The 17,263-nt window shown below is 36.3% G+C and overlaps 1 long non-coding RNA gene across 1 annotated transcript; it reads right to left on the bottom strand.

The window, feature by feature from the left end:
- Positions 1-1,752: 1,752 nt before the first annotated feature.
- On the bottom strand, positions 1,753-17,083 carry LOC139085046 (uncharacterized). The gene is made up of 5 exons (XR_011543032.1): positions 16,812-17,083; positions 7,364-7,417; positions 7,099-7,231; positions 6,550-6,644; positions 1,753-2,070 (listed from the first exon to the last, which is right to left on the bottom strand). It is a non-coding gene; the product is annotated as an uncharacterized lncRNA (long non-coding RNA).
- Between the last annotated feature and the right edge of the window lie 180 nt (positions 17,084-17,263).

Raw genomic sequence — 17,263 nt, 5'->3', positions numbered from 1 at the left:
TATTCATACTCATATTTTATATATATGATAATTGTCTTAACTCTCAATAGGTTTCCTAATTAATATTTATGATTTCTTCTATGCCTTTGTACAAATTCAATTTTTCAGTTAAGTTTATTAAGTATAATTAATATATAATAAAATGCTTATATTATATTTTAAAGATACAGTTAAGTGCGTTTTGACAAATATACACATGCATACAGCCACCAACCCAATCAATACCTAGGTTTCTATCACTCCAGAAAATTCTCTTATGCCTCTTTCCAGTTAGTCTCCCCTGACCTCCTGCCCCAGGCAATCACAGATCTGATTTTAATAACTATAGGTTAATTTCACCTGTTTTAGTACTTCATGTTAGTGGAATCATCCTATAAATTTATCTTGCCTCACATCCCACCTCTGTGGCTAGAATGAGGATTTTTCGTGACATGGAAGCTGTTGAATATAGTCATATTTGATAGTTCTTTCCTTTGGACTTGTTTCCTAAAAATCTAGTCCATTTGCTGCACAGGCCTGACTCGGAGAACACTGTGAACCAAAGTTAACATCTTGCCAAAAGTTATCTACAGGTTATAAACCATCTGAAGATTTTTTCCTCTCTCTTCCTTTCCAAAATTTGATGACAATTTCCACTTCTCAACCAGAAGAGATATTTACAGTAAGCATTTGCAATCTATCTAGCTATGTAATAGTGCTGTGCTTTTTAATTATAATTTTAATGTTTTTTAGTCTGACCCCAAAAGTTCGTGAAAACATTCATATCATTCCCGTCTTCATATTTATAATAATCCCTTATTTAAACTTTGAAAGTTTCCCCTCTTTGAGTCATCTTATTAGCCTATTTTTCTCACTTGGTGGTTTTTAGTTTTTTTTTTTTTTTTTCAGTTATAGCAGTGGAAACTTAGTAATGTGTTTCCTTAAAGTAGAAGACTCTGAAACAAATTCACCATCATCAATTCTGATACACACGGAAGTGATTTGCCTATACTTACAAATAAGGAACAAGTCGTGTTTGAAGAAGAAAGGAAAAAAGAAAGAAAGAAAAGGATGCTTATTGCAGTGTGGATGGAATTTCCCAGACCTAAATTGTTTTAGAAATAGGGAAAAAAGACACAAACAGCAATGTAAACATGGCTGTTAGCAGTACCATCCAAAATATTTCCCATATGGCCAATGTGTGTCAACAAAGCAATTCCTGTTTAAGCAACGCAACGTAAAATTATAGAAGGATGCTGCCAAAATTTTGCAGAATGCAACTGGCCTCCACACTTGAGGAAACAGACACTCTCTGAACTTGTGAGAGGAAGGACCAGAGCTCTGCTCCTGAAGACCTGCCCGGAGCCAGACCACACCTGAGGCTGAAACACAAACTGCTGGTTGGTGGTCATGCCTTTCAGAGGTGCACCTCAGTCAGGAGGCAGAGACGAGGAGACTGTCAGGAAAGGCAAATGACAGTAGTCATTATGGTAATAATGGCCATAGATAAGCATATTAATCATATTCTAGGCACTCTATAGGCAGCAATCCAGACAAATAGGTATTATTATAAAATTAATGGATCAGAAAACTAAGGCTCAGAAAAATTAACTAACTTGCCCTTGATCACTTGGCTAGAAAATGGCTAAGTTGGGATTCAACTCATACCATCCCTTCTTTCAAACTGCTCCCAATTTGTGAGTGTTTATCATCCACTAAGCACAGTACTGGGTGTTTCTGTACATTAAACCACTTGCTACTCACAACAGCAGATATTATCATCATTGCTTTAATAGAGGAAGTGGACGTTTGGAGAGGTGAGATAATGTTTTTGAAACTGCTGGCAATGGCAGAACAAAGATTCAAAACCATGTCTATCTGACTACAAAGCTCAAGTCCTTTCAGAAAAGTGTTGTCTCTCATGTGGTTTATCGTCCTCTTTACCTGAAGAAATTGGGAATTTGTTAACATGTAGAAAGTGCATCCGTTCTTAAAATGAAGGATGAACAATTATCTTCCAGTCTTCACCTGCATCATACTATCAACTGTAGATTAATTCACTCTGGAAGCTTGTGACTTCATGATTTATATCTACAAAGAAGGGAAAACGACAGACAAGCGTTAAAGTTCTGTAACCTAGACTACAAACATCTGTTGCTATGTATTAAAAAGGAGGTAGATAGATGTAATAACAATACCTTTCTGATTGTTCTTTCACAACAGAAGATACTCTCCAATTATGGACATAGATTAAAAAATAAAGTTTTTCTTTTTCAAAATATGAGGTTTTGAATTCAAGGTCTTTAACAATGACTTCCAAAGGAAAAGTAAGAGAAAGTCATTCTCATTAGTGAACATGATGATTATCTATTTTTAAATACTCAAGTACAGATTATTTTGCTAATGTAAAACTTTTGTAAAAACAATTGAGATAACACTTTATTAAATGCTGAACCAAACTCAGAAGCTATTGTAATTATATATAAAATTTCAGAGGCCCTTAACTAATAAGAAAGGTAACTCAAGAAGTAGAATTTGAGCCTAATATTATAAATTCAAGTCCCTTGATGATGTTGCTTTCACCGAAATTAGATGTTAAATATACATACAATTTCTTTAATAACATCCCCTTGAAGTGAGTTACGGAAAGAAGGCAACTGACAGTGCTGAGAATTTGCAACTGTACTGCATTTCTCTGCATATGTTCAGAATCACGGCCCTGAGCAGGGTCCGTGGTCCCGTGTGATTTTCAGCAAGCCACTTTAGCTCAAGTTATCAGAAACAGATGACAAATGGCTAAAAATATTTTCAAATAATGCTAAAACAGCAACAGCCCAGCTGAAGACCAGCTGACTCATCAAGTTTGGTCTATCCTGCCGAGAAAAGCTAAAATAGTCTAACCTTTGGATCAACTGTCTTGTAATGCTGCTTCATCAGAACTAAGACCCTTGTCCCAGATAGGAGGACAGAAACACAGCTCTTAGTGCTGGAGAAGCTCAAGGACACAATGTTCATATCAATGAGGCTCAGTCAGACCCTTTCTTGTCTTCCAGGCCCTGAGAAGGACGGAATGAGATGGTGGAATGACCGTCTATTCATAAACAATAAATCTCAGGTTAGAATCTCAATTTTTTTACATTATTCTTAGGTATATTACTCTCATGTGTTTTCACGGGAACTAAAGAAGAGAAAAAAGGTCACAGAATCACATGCATGTCTTCTGAAACTTTTGGCCCTGTTGTAAAAAGCATTATCCCTATACTGAGCTCATCCCATAGTGCTCTAATAGAAGATTGGGAGAGGCTCTTCTTTTTATCATTGTTCATCTGGTACTGAGAGAGGGGATCACAGAGCTGATCACAGACAGACAACAAAAAACAACTGGAACATACCAAACCGGATTCACGGTCGTACCAGCTGACTAGGCAAAACAATGGGACGGTGTCCAGATAAGCAAAGTGAAGTGACAACCCCACTGAAAATTGGGGCAAGTAAAAGGGAGAGAAGGTAACCTCGCCCCTTAATAATTTTCTCCAGGTGACAAGCCAGACCCCATGCTATGTGCTAGCATTTTGTAGAATGAGGTCTCCATTAGCTGCTACTAATAATGATACCTGCAAGAAAGAAGCCCCGAATCTTCCACCTTATCAAACCACAAATCTGAAACTGACATAAAAAGCGCTGAGTTAATAATATTTATTCTGGGCATTTGCAGCAGTAATCTCTTGAGAATGTAAGTACAACTTTACCCGAAAAATTGCTTATATAAAAATTTTAAACTATCTGCAAATATTTAATTTTTAAAGTAAGTTTTTAGTCTTCTCTAAACCAATCTCTGGCCATTCTGAGATTTACATAGAATTAGTTTAGTTTCGGTCACGTCTAATGTTGTCTGAGAGATTTTCTTTCTGACCTTATGCAAAGGACAAGATTGTTGTCCTATGTTCTTCCAATTTTTTTTAATGATTAAATAATTCATTTTTTACGTATTAATTTTATTGTTAATACTGTTATTTTCTCTTTCAATTGTCAGACTGTACTTTGTTCTACACAGTTGTTGCCAAATTTAACTATTTTTTCTATTTGGCAAGTAAAATGTTCAATGTGAATGAAATAAGTGTGACATTAGGTCCTGTGGATTCCTTCCATGTAAGACTGAGTCTCCCATGTGAAGAAAGTGTTCTCCTATAAAATCTGAACTAAAAGATTTTTCTCATCTCCAGATCACTCTTGGGCTCCGTCAAGGCTTGGACAATGATTGTCCTTTAGATGACATTATTCCTTAAAACTAAAGATCCTTAAATTAAGAAATAACAGTCACTCTTGATTTTGTCTATAGGCTGGAACTTTTAGCATATTTGTCAGCATAAAGATTCTCTTGTCTAGAATGAGTTGGCAAGTGGGAAACAAAATCTCCCATTTACCCATTTGTACACCTCAGATTTAGTAGAAGCTTGAAAATAAATAGAAAGTAATTTATAAGGTTGTAAGCTAATTTTCCTCAGTATTTCATAATCAATAGGAATATCTAAGACATTAAAGAAGTAAAACACTGTCGTGCTTGATCTGCATGACAGGGGTGGCAGCATAGCAGAGTGGACAGCATGGAGGGGTCATGGCCTCTATACTAAAAGATACTGTCCAAACCTTGGCTCTATTTGTTTGCTTTGTGACCTTGGTTAAGCTACTTAATCTCTCTGAGCATTGACTTCTTCACCTATAAACTAAAAGTAGTTATTCTCACTTTCTGGGTATATTGTTAGGGATATAGCAGACCTCTAGTAAATGTTATTTCTCTTTCCTTTCATGAAAGCCTAATGTATTTATCGTGATCTAAAATGAAGTGAACAGAACATAATCACAACAGAATGAAAACTTCCTCTCCGGCCACTCTCCCTGCTCCTCCTTCTGCTCCTGTCACCTTGTTCTTTCCCAGCTTCAAGGCTGGCTCTTTCTCTTCCAGGAACACGTTTCCCCTACACATCCCCAGACACAGCGTCTCTTACAAGCCTTGACTAAAACGTCATCTCAATGAGATCCACCCTGTGTAGAAGTGTAACCCACACCCTGATCCTCCCAGCCACACACTCTTGATCACTATCATCTAGCTCTGGTTTTTTTCCACACCGCTTACCACATTCTAACTTCCTTTTTTCTTTCTTTCTTTCTTCTCACTCTTTATTTTCAGAAGACAATATGCTTCACTGACATTAAGTGCCACAAGGGCAGGGACATTTGTCTGTTTTGTTTATTGATGTATCGCAAGTGCCTAGAACTGCACATTAGAGGAGTTCAATAAACACTTCTCCCTATTTTGCGTTTTATAAGATTAGATAAGGTTATAGAAGACAAGGATCAAAGTAAATATCTCTCCTTAACTTCTATATTTGTAAATATTTTTAATGTTTTCTTAAACTTTTTAAAGTTCCTGGAATAACTTTCGATTCACAGAAAAGTTACAAAGATAGGACAGGGAGTTTCCGTATATCCTTCACCCAGCTTCCCCCAGTGATAACGTCTTATGTAACCATGGTACATTTGTCAAAACTAAGAAATTAATGTTCTATCAATACTTTTTTAAACAAATGAATAGTGATAAAGCACCAAGCCATCTATGAAGTTTATGCTCATACCTTCATGCCATTAACCCAGAATAGAGAGTGACAAGAACAGAATGTCCTAAAACTATTTCACTTCCTCTCTGTTTTCTTTCATATTTTGTCATCCTGGAAATCCTTTCTGTGTGAATAACATGTATATTTAAGGGCTTGGGTTGGTAGATTTGCAAAAGACTTTCCCACCAGAGATATCTAGAAGACCCCTGAAAATCTCTGGTAGGAAAGCCTTTAAAACTCTTGTAAAAATATCCCATGACTGTCTACTATATCACCAGCTGAAAAGAAAATCTCCTTCATTTTTAAAATAGGAGGATAAGGAAAACAGAGAACATATAACACTATTCTTAATGAGAAGCTCTTTTTTGTTTCTAACATGTAAATGTATACTCAGTGTTCTGGGAAATGATTCTAGAAGGCCAAGGTGTTCACAAAGCGCTAAGGACTGTGCTACACATCCTCATTAGCTTAAACTGAGATAAAGGAACTCACAAAGCACCCCCCACGATTCACAATTTGTGGGCAGGGGATCTGTGTATAACAGCTATCACTTTTCCCAGTCTGCAGCAAAAGCAGCCCAGAAGAGGCCAATGCATGATGGCGCTTGATCAATGAAGCTTGATGGTACAGCTGGGACTTTTGCAACTGCAAAACATTGGGCACTTGCAATTACTGGGACTCCTCTTCTGTAAACCTCTAAGAACATTTCTAATCGTTCTTGGTCCTGGTTTACCTTACCACTGTCCCTCTCCTTAATTCTCCACCTTACCTTGTATCACCTCTAATTTTGTTTCAGTTCAACTTATTTTATTCACTAATTCAACAAACATTTAGACACTATTAGCCAAAGAGACTCACACATGTTATTTCACTTAATTCAGGATGACCCTAGGACACATTAATACTTCACTTCATAAATGAAAAAACTGAAGAACAAAGACATTAAGAAACTTACCCACATAAATAACTGCCAGTAAGTGGCAGAGTCAGTATTCACACGAGGACCCGTGTGACTCCGAACTTGCTATCCGTTCCTTCTATGACGCTCTGCTGCATTTTGAGAAAAATTAAAATTATGCAGGAGTTTCTTTCTTTTCAAATGATTTCATGAAATCAAATAAATTTGATAAATTCATGTTTATTGGACAAGAGTATCTTAGGACTGAGGTTCAGCCAAATTAACGGATTCTTGACATCATGAATTTGTCATCATGCCACACAAGATGTAGAGGTGAGAATGGGAAGAGAAAAGGGAAATATTTTTGCATTTTCTTCAGTGGAAGGTGGAGAAAATGGGATGAGAAAATAGGCCCTGAATTTGAGTTTCTACCTCACACAGACATTCTCTGTACCCAGCTGAACAGGAAACCTCATGCCTCAAACCCACCCTGGGATCTCCCATCTCAAAGCCTTTGCTTATGGTGTTCCCCTGCCCTAACATCCTCCCCACACCTTGGGCTTTGATTTCTACTTCTCTACTCTATTCCTCCATGGTGGCACCTACCATAATGCCTGCATGCTCGATAAAATTTGATTGAAAGAACAAGCTTCCCCAGATAGATGTCACATCCTTGGGCTACATAAACAATAGTCCACATTAAATAAAACAGTGATGGTCAAAGTCGGTGGAGGAGGAGCTGTTGGGAGAGAAGGCAGTGCAGTTTGAAAAGAAAGAAGCATTTTCCTACTTTCTTGGATTATTTTTAATTGTAGTAATTATTTATTCTATTTCAAATATCATAAAAGGAGGTCATGAAATTTATACTTGCCCTATTAACCTGGGGCATGGCGGTTATTTCACCTCTCTGCCTCAGGTTTTTCATCTGTAAAGCAAGAAAAATAATCTCACTGTAAGGACTGAATAAGATTATCTATTAACACACTTAGGTCATAATCTGGCACACAGTAGTCACTCAAAAGAAGTAGTTATTACCATTGTTATGATTATTGTTATTATTGCTATCTTCTAAATTTTAACTACCTTGAGCAGATCTTTGGGCCTCATTTTCTCACTTGTGTGTAACCTGTATATAAGCTTTAATGTCCCTTCCAGATATTAATTTCAAAGGTTTAAACCTCTCAGTACTTATATATTTCAGATTAACCCAGCATTATATAAGAATGTCAGGCCTCTGTTATTTTCTTCCACTATCCCTTGTACAGTTACATGACAATTTTATGTGTATATTTCCACGTATGTGAATGTGGTGTGTAATAGAAAGTTTGAGCCAACTAAAACATTTTTTACAACATTCTAAAGCAAAGATCCAAACTTTTGAAATATTAAAAATATTTTTGTTTGGTTTTAAAATGATAGTGCATTAAGTTTTAGACAAATTAAACTTGTTCAGAGAAGTTTAAGTGTTCTCACCAAGATTTATTGCTTTCCTGAGATATTTTGAGGTTCTAACTTGCTATGATTTTTTTAAAGTAAGTAACACTAAATTTAACCCAAAATCCAACATGTTGATATGAAAAACTAATTTCTGATATACTATCATTTTTCTCTTGTTCTTAACATAAGATATTTTCAGCTTATCTATTTTCAAATAGTTCCTAAATAATAGTTTGCTTTGGATGATTGACTATAGGAATTTTGCTCATATAATACCTCTAAAGCATGACATCTTAAATCACATACTCCTTTCACTTGTAACGTTTAAAGTGAATTTCATATTGTTACACAATTTATCATTTGGAGATGGAACAAGATATTTACACGGATTCCTTCTATACCTCCACAACTGAAAAATTATGGCCAAGTCTTATTAGAACCATGTGTGCTTGGTTATCACAACTGAATAGCAAAAGCTAGGAATGGTCTTGAATATACATATTCAAGGACATATGCATGGAAATCAAGGCCCAGTGACACAGGGTGGCTTAAGGAGCACTGAGCTTCCTCCCATATGACTTTTCAGAGATCTCTCTGAGAACACACTCAATGGACTCCCCAGTGCTGTGCCACCCTCTCCTGCTTCTACCTCCCTGCGTACCTGGCTTCTCAGTCAACTTTACTGGCCCCTTTTCCCTGAGCTTCCCCAGAAACCTGTCAGTGATCTGCTCTCCTGGTTTTTACTGCCAATTCTCAGAAATGGACTCCAATACACTACTTCTTGTCAACACATCTGTCATGAGCTTCAGATCTGTACAAGGAATAACCTATTGGACATCTCAGTTTACGTAGTCCACAGGTGAGCCAAGCTCCACCTGTCCAAAACAAGCTCAGTGTCTTTCCTTCAAAGTTCCATATTGGCACCATATGCTCCATCTCGATAGTGACACTAAATTCCTTGGTACTCAGTTTCCTCATGTTTAAACTCTAAAAATCTGAGGGGCCAGCCCTGTGGCGTAGTAGTTAAGTTCTCCTGCACATCACTTCAGTGGCCCAGGGTTCATGGGTTTGGATCCCAGGCACAGACCTACACACCACTCATCAAGCCATGCTGTGGTGGTGTCCCACAAACAAAATAGAGGAAGATTGCCACAGACGTTAGCTCAGCAACAATATTCTTCAAGAAAAAAAGGAAGATTTGTAACATGTTAGTACAAGGCCAATCCTCCTCACACACCCACACACAAAATTAAGAATCTGAGTTTAGTATTCTGTAAACTTGTTAATCTGTGAGGTAAGAATCAAGCAATAAAGCATCATTGGGAAACTCAGCAGATCAATGAGATGATGGATGATGTAGAAGGTATCTAGAAAGAAGCAAGCAAATCTGTGTCAGTTGAGAAGTAATCATGTGAATTAAACTTAGATGAGAAGCATGTTTGGAGGATGGAGAGACAGATCTGCAAGATGCATGTTGTAGAGGAATAGGGCAGGAAGGCTTCAGTTAGGAGTTTAGACTCAGTGGAATAGAGACTGCATATTGGGAAGATTTAGGAAACAAATATTGGTATTGTGGGGCCAGACTGGGAAGGGCCTTAAAAACTCTGCAGAGGGGGCTGGCCTGGTAGCATAGTAGTTAAGTTTGTGCTCTCTGCTTCCACTGCCTGGGGTTCACTGGTTCAGATCCTGGGCACGGACCTACACGTCACTTATCAAGCTGTGCTGTGGCAGGCACCCCACATATAAAGTAGAGGAAGATGGGCATGGATGTTAGCTCAGGACCAGTCTTCCTCAGAAAAAAGAGGAGCATTGGCAGCACAAGTTAGCTCATGGCAAATCTTCCTCAAAAAAAAAAAAAAAACTCTACAGAGGAGCTTGGATTTAATGTGATAGGCACCCCAGTGACATTACACTGTATCATGAGGGATCACTATGAGAAAGAGTGACTGAGCAGGAGAATGCAAGGTAGCTGAGAAGGGAAGAAAACAGACAGAACATTTGGTAAGAGGATCGACTTTGTAGGCAGACTGTGCAGGCGTGAGTCCTAGGTCAGCCATTTGGTACATATATGTCCTCTAGGCCTCAACTCCTTCTCTGTGAGATGGAGAGTAATGAAGAGGAGGAGTGAAGCCTGTGACAGTAACTCTCAGTTCCTGCTATGGTCACAGATGGCATGAGGCATGTGGTGTAGGCCTGAACACCTATACATGACTGAGCAGAAGTCAAGTCAGAGAGGTACTTCAAAGGACACAATAGTAAGACTGAATGAAAGAAGAAGAAACGTAAAATGTAAATCTCAAGTTAATAGCTTGGAAATTTTAAGAATTACTGAACCTCAGAGAAAGACGGGGATCATTGAAAAGGGAGATTTGCCTGATGATAGAAAGACCGCATGGTCACTTCTTGGTCACCTTAGTTTGCTAGGCCATTATATCATGGGTCATTTCATCATGCGTTGACCACAGAGACAATGGGGAGAATGGAAGCCACTTATATAATCCTAAAATGAGGGATAATAATGGTAGTTCCAACTAGAAAATGAGGAAAAACTGAATTATCTGCAAGTTTACATGGAATTTAGCATTTAATATTTCATTGATTCTGCATACGACTTTAGAAACATCATGTCAAAAACTTACTTTGTGCTTGACATATTCCAAATAAGTTCTTAAAGTCTCCCAGCTTTTGAAAATAAAAGGTAATACAATTTTAGGACAAACTTCATCTGGCACCAAATTATGCCTGAAAAAAGAAGAGCTAATTTGCACTACAGGGTTAGTGTGGAGGGTGAGGGTATCTATTTAACTTGTATTATGCCTAGATATTAAACGGCCATCCAAATTTGCTTCACTGGGACATTTGATGTGCAGCGTAAAACACAACCGTAGATCTTTCTAGAACTGTGATTTGTCCACACACACTCAAGCATAGAGTTAAGCATAAATGGAACTCATATAAAATCAGTGTTTAATGATATTCAAAATTTGGAAATTACTTTCAATATATCAGGAATAAAGGGATACAAGCGAAAAATATTTGATATACTTACCATTACTATCAATACTGCAACAAAAAAACTGATCTGTATTTTACAAAACCCATCTCTAATGATCCACGCAACATCTTTTAGATGTAAAAGTGTATGCGATTCTAACATATTCAATCTCTCAATCAGCATTAATATTTGTGAAGTGCTTATTCTATTTAGAGCACTGTTCTGGGCACAGAAATTGACATCGTGGGAAATTTTAGCTTAATTCCCAAACTGAATACATCAAGGAGACAAAAATGATAGAGAAGATTTTAAAAACAATTTTAACAAGCAAGTAGATCCAGAAATAGATCAATCCCAAAGAACTGATATCATATACACTGCCTCTAACCATAATGCACTAAATTGGGAATCAAATTCTAAAATATAGCTTCCCCTGCCCCCTCAAAAAAATTGTATAAAAACTAAAAAATACCACTTATAAATAACTCATTAGCTACAAAAATAATAAAAAATATATAATAATTAGAACATTAAAATAGTACATATTGAAAATTGTATAATACAAGAAAAGAAATATTTAGAAGTAAGTTTATACTTTTAAATTCTGAAATTAGAATATAATAATAATCTAAAATAAATGAGCTAGCATTCAACTTAAGAATGTAGAAAATAGCAATGAAGTGAATTCAAAGGAAAAGAAAGAAGGAAACAAAGATTAAAGCAAAATTTTATGAAATAGAAAACATGTCACATGTGTACACAAAACAGTGAATATGAGCAACATAATAGAAAGCTATATATTTGAAAAAACAGGAAAGACAAACTTCTGACAAGATTAATTATGAAAATATTAATAAAATTAGGAATGGAAGAAAGAGGATAACTATAGGCAGATTTAATGTTTTTATTCAAAGTGGAATAGAATGAACAACACGTCAATAAACATGAAGAAAACTGAAATTGACAACGTTCTTGGAAATTAAAAAAATTCAAAAGTTAATCAAGAAAAAATAAAACTCCCAAATAACTGGATAAACATTAAAGAAAACTCTCCCTCCAAAGAGAGCCACCACATCTAGGTGATTTTAAAATGTAATAAATCTTAGAGTAATCCAAAAATTCCTAACTTATACAAAATGTTCCAGAGAATGGAAAGAAGAAAAGAATAGAAGAAGGAAAAAGAATTTTGTGAATTCCATCTAACAGTGTATCAAAACATAAGATATTGCAACAAAGTAGCATGTAACCCAGGAACTCAAAAATAGTTTAACATCTGGTAAATTGTATTAATTGCCACATTACCAGATTAAGAGAAAAAAAGAAACACAAAAAAGAGTTATTCAATAAAATTCAATATCCATTCATGATAAAACTTCTTGGGAAATAAGTTTTAGGAGGGAACTTCAATAGCCCAATAAAGAGGATCCACTTATATCTCGCATCATACTTAAGGGTAAAATTTTAGAAGCAGAAATATGAAAGTCAGCAATAGAACCAGGATATCTAATAGCATTCTTAGTATTCAACATTGTACCAGAGGTACTAGCCATTGTAATAAGACAAGATAAAGAGTAAAGAGGTAGAAAAGTTGAAAAGGAAAGTCAAAACTGCCATTATTTGTATACAATATGTTTGCACAAAAACCCAAAAGAATCAACAGGCAATTTTTAAAAGTAATTTGAGAGTCCTTGTTCTATTCCAAAAGTAGTTTGAGAGTTTAAAACTAGTTTGTACATAGACACAAGCCAATGCACAAAAATTAATAACATTTCCATATGCCAGCTATATCCAAATAAAAATCATAATAAAAATATTTTATTTAAAAATACCAATAAAATCTATAAAGCACGAAGGAAGCCAGAAATTGCCTTTACGTAATCCAGAGTCAGGTCGATTGGATTTCAATCCAGTTCCTTCAATTAGTAGCCTCATGATATTGGTCAAATTACTCAATCTCTCTAGACTTTGATTTTCTCATTTGAAAAATGGGAACAGTAATTGATGCTTTTCTCAGAGGGTTAATGTGAAGATTAAATGAAATAATATGTGCAAATTACCTAAAATGATATCTGATATTTGTGTAGTAGTAGCATTTGTAATATACATATAAGTAAAACCCATATGGAAAAAACTGTAAAATTTTATTAATGGACATAAAACAATTTACCAAATAGAAAAATATTTGGATAGGCATGGCCATTATCTTGAAGACGTCAAATTTCTCCATTGTACTCTATCAATTCAATTCATTTCCAATCAAAATGCCACTAAGGTTTAACAGATCTTGAAATACTAAATCCAAAATTTGTAAGGATAAATAAAGGAACAAGAATAAGCAATACAATTTTGAAATACAACCAGAAGGGTAGTGGGAATTAAAATATATTCCAGAGTTATAACAATAATACAGAGAGTACTAATTAAAGGAATGGATTATAAAGATCAAAAACAGTTCCCTGTGTATATGTCAACTTGGAACATAAAACAAGTGGGAATTATTTCTTCAATAAATGGGACAACTGGTTTTCCTAAGAAACATTGCAAATGTAGACCTTTATTTCATGCAAACACGCTTAAAAACTCAAGAACAAATTAAAGATGAAAACATTCAAATAATTAAAAGGAAAATATCTCTACATATTATCATGGTAAAGGTCAAAAATATTTTAGCTGAATTGATCTATTTGCAGAAAAATATTTACAAAATAAAATTTATGCAGATTTTTGAAACATACAAAAGACGATACTACTTTCTATTTTTTATATATTTGTACATAAACATATTAAAATGGATATTGAGCACACATCAAACTCATACTCATGGGTTCCAAAGAAAAAATAGAGAGGTAGCAGTGAAAGGGGAATTTAGCTTTATATTTAATGTCGTTTTTCCACAATACCATCAGAAAAAGAATGAGAATCAAAACATATTTTTAAGTGTTCGCAAAATTCAACAACAGAATCTCCAATGGTTAGAATCTGCCAGAAAAATCTCAGATGGGGAGGGGCAGACAAAGTATGCAGCCCAGCTCTGTTCCCTAGAAATTTATTTTTTCTTTCAAAGTTTACTTCAACATCACCCTGCTAGCCTCCATGGGGGAGGGGAGAGGATGTCACTTCCCCTTTCCACTGGCTCAAACAAGCACACAATAGTATTTTCTTGACTGTTGGAATCATGAGTAATTTTTTAAGTATGGGAGAAAACTTTGTCCTGGTAGGTGACAAAGAGAAAACAAATCCAGTACTACAACTCTGAGCGATCTGGCTCCCATCTCAGATGCACTGGCATCCCCCCGCCCCCACCAAACCACCCGCTGGCTCTTTTTGCTTTCCCTCTGCTTCAATAGGAGAAGCGTCTCTGCAACAAAACAATCCAGCCATCGTTTGTGTTTGAATCCCCTCTCCTCTCACTTTCTCAAGGACTTTCTTCTTCAGGAGAGTTAACTTTCCTTACTATGTATTTTGCTGTATTGGGGGGATGGAGGCTGCTCTGTCCCTGACAGGAGAGTAACACGTTAATTCCTTCAACGTGCACCACATATCCACAAGGAAATCTGGGGAACCAGGACAAGACTTTTGTTGCTAGTTCATTTTCACTGAAAAATGGAGTGAATCATGTTTTTTTTTCACACTCACATGATGAAAATTATTTCCCAAATTATCCTCTACTGAATAATAAAGGAGGATCATTCTAGAAAGTATACTCCTTTCAAGCTGGTCTGTAAATATTGCTAACATAAACATATTCACTTGTAGGTATTAACTGCAGCTTGGCTACTTGTGGGCCAGATGCTGCAAATCAAACAGTAAGGAGGCAGCGTGCCCATTCTGTCCCAAGGTAGTACAGCTTCCTTCAATCAACAAGTCACCGCACTTTCAAAAGAGCTTTCTCCTTTCTGTTCTGAAGGAGAATTCTAGTAGCATTTCTTCCAGTTAATTGTCTCTTCTCCTCTTTTTAATTGGAAAGCAGATTTCAAATGACTCATAACAAAAATTTGACCTCAGTAAAAACAGAAAGCTTGGGCAATTGTTAAAGAGCGTGGTTTTCTGAACCGTTAATACTATTTTCATCTTCATAAAATTCCAACTCTGTCAAACAAGGAAGGTGGCATAAGCCAAGAAATACATATCCTACGACTTTTACTTTTATGATTTTGGAAACCATTAAATAACTGGAAAAAATTGAAATGCAGCCAAGTAGGGGAGAAAATGGGACTCTGTGTCTTTAAGCTAGGGAGAAAAATAAAACCCAATCATTCCAAATGTATTGCTTTAGTCATCTGGTTTCATTCTATTAATGACCTTTAACATCTGCAAAAATATTGTGAAAAGCTAATTTTGTTTGTACTGAGGTGGTGCAGAACACTTTCTGGCTGTCACTCTAGGATGTGCTATAAAATAAAATTGTCTTTCTGGGAGGCTGACAAAAGCCTACTGTACAGATCCAGTTTATTTACAACATCTAGGAAGGAAAAGAAAACAGAATTTTACAACATGCCAACATGCGAAAAATGAATAGTACTTACACATTTGTGTGTGTGTGTGTTAGCAATACCACATACAGATATCTCCCAAGATTAAAGATTTTTTAATAATGTTTTATGGCATTCAGCAAAACTATTTCTAGCAAATGTTATGTTGCTAAAATATGAGAAAATGCTATTCAACATAGTATGTTTTGATTTACTGCAGGAGCTCTTTAGAAAGGCGAAATGGCCTCATTTCCTCATTTTGACAAGCCTTATGTTTCTATCAATTAAACAGGAATTTTTGGAAAAGAGGCAGTACCATCGGGGTTAATGTATTGACCCTATATCCTTAGAGGCCAAGGTTAAATAGATACCAAGTAGCCATCAAAAAGAATAAATCTAGTCATGCTGGTCTTGTCCTTATGGTCACTCATTCGCAACTGCACTATCCAATTTTGTGAATGACTTGTGGACCCTACAGAGAAGTGTCTGGACCTGAAGAATGTAGGACTTTCATGGTTTGGGAGTTTGATGAGCACTGTAGGCCGAGTTCAGGGGCCATAGAAGAGTGGATCTCAAAGTTGGAAGAGGCCTTGCAGCCATATAGCCAAGGTTCCCATCTGATAATTAAGTCCTCCTGACAACATACCTGCCATGAAGCCAAACAGTGACGCTCGATAACTTCTAATGAGAAGGAATTCACTACCTTCTAAGGTAGGATGCTATTTTGAGAAAGCTTGACTTTCAGAAGGTTTTCAAAATATTGAACTGAAATATTTCTTCTGGAAAGTCCCCCCTTGGGACCACAAAGAATTTCCTTCTGCATCATCATCCTTTGTATATTTGAAAACAGGTAAATTTCTCTAGTTCCATTAACACATGGCCTACGGCATGATTTAAGTTTCACTCATTCTCAGGAGTTTTCAGGTGTATACACGTAGATAGCAAAGATGAGGATGGAAGGGTAGATAAGTAGATGATAGGTAGATAGACAGGTACTCTTCTGCAAACATCCTGAAAAATGATCACCGAATCACAAGACTATCACTTCCTTTAGACAAGAGATATCAAGATTTTGGTAACAAACATTATCATTGGGCAGATTCATCACAATGTTTACCCATACTGAGTTTACCAGCTTAGGCAAGATTGCTAAGCCTTTCACAATACTTCCTCCTAAACTTGTCTCCTGAATCTGTAATGACGGTTTTCAGGACCTAACTCAGAACTTCACATCATGTGTTCAAATTTTGATATTACTCAATTTGACCTATAATTCCAGTATGTTATATCTTGGACAGACCTACAAGGAAAAATACCCAGCCTTTCTGTTCATTAAATCATCCATATCATCCAGCACACCGTCAAAACCACCCAAAGCATGGGTAAGGAAACCACACCTACCCATTTTTACTTACATAAGAGGTTATCTCTTGTCTTTAACCAGTTTTATTACGGCCTCCTAGCTGTAGTCATAACGGAGGAAGTTTCAAATTTGCAGTGTCAGACAAACACCCGCTGGGATGGAATTCTCTATATGAGTGGGCAAAGGCAGTGACCTAAAGCAATCTTCAGGTCAGTTGACATGGTTTCAAGATGGATACAGTTTCATTTTAACCTTTCCTTTCTGATTGCCTATTCTCACTCCACTAGGTTATCATACCCCAACTCTTGTAACAGCACAATGAATGGACTTTCGAGTGATGCATTTTCTTTTCATCTCCAAATATGTACAGTTTCATAATGGGCCATCTGTCATTTTGTGATTCCATGTACACAACAATGCCCTAAAGTTTAGTTGCCATAGCAACCACACCAAAGTCTCCAAAGCAAACTCTGCAGTTAGTCATTCCTCCTCTCAGATTCTATC

This window comes from Equus przewalskii, chromosome 8 (assembly GCF_037783145.1).
Source record: "Equus przewalskii isolate Varuska chromosome 8, EquPr2, whole genome shotgun sequence".
NCBI lineage: Eukaryota > Metazoa > Chordata > Mammalia > Perissodactyla > Equidae > Equus > Equus przewalskii.
The sequence above is the reverse complement of the archived record's forward strand: the minus strand, read 5'-3'. Positions and strand labels throughout refer to the sequence as shown.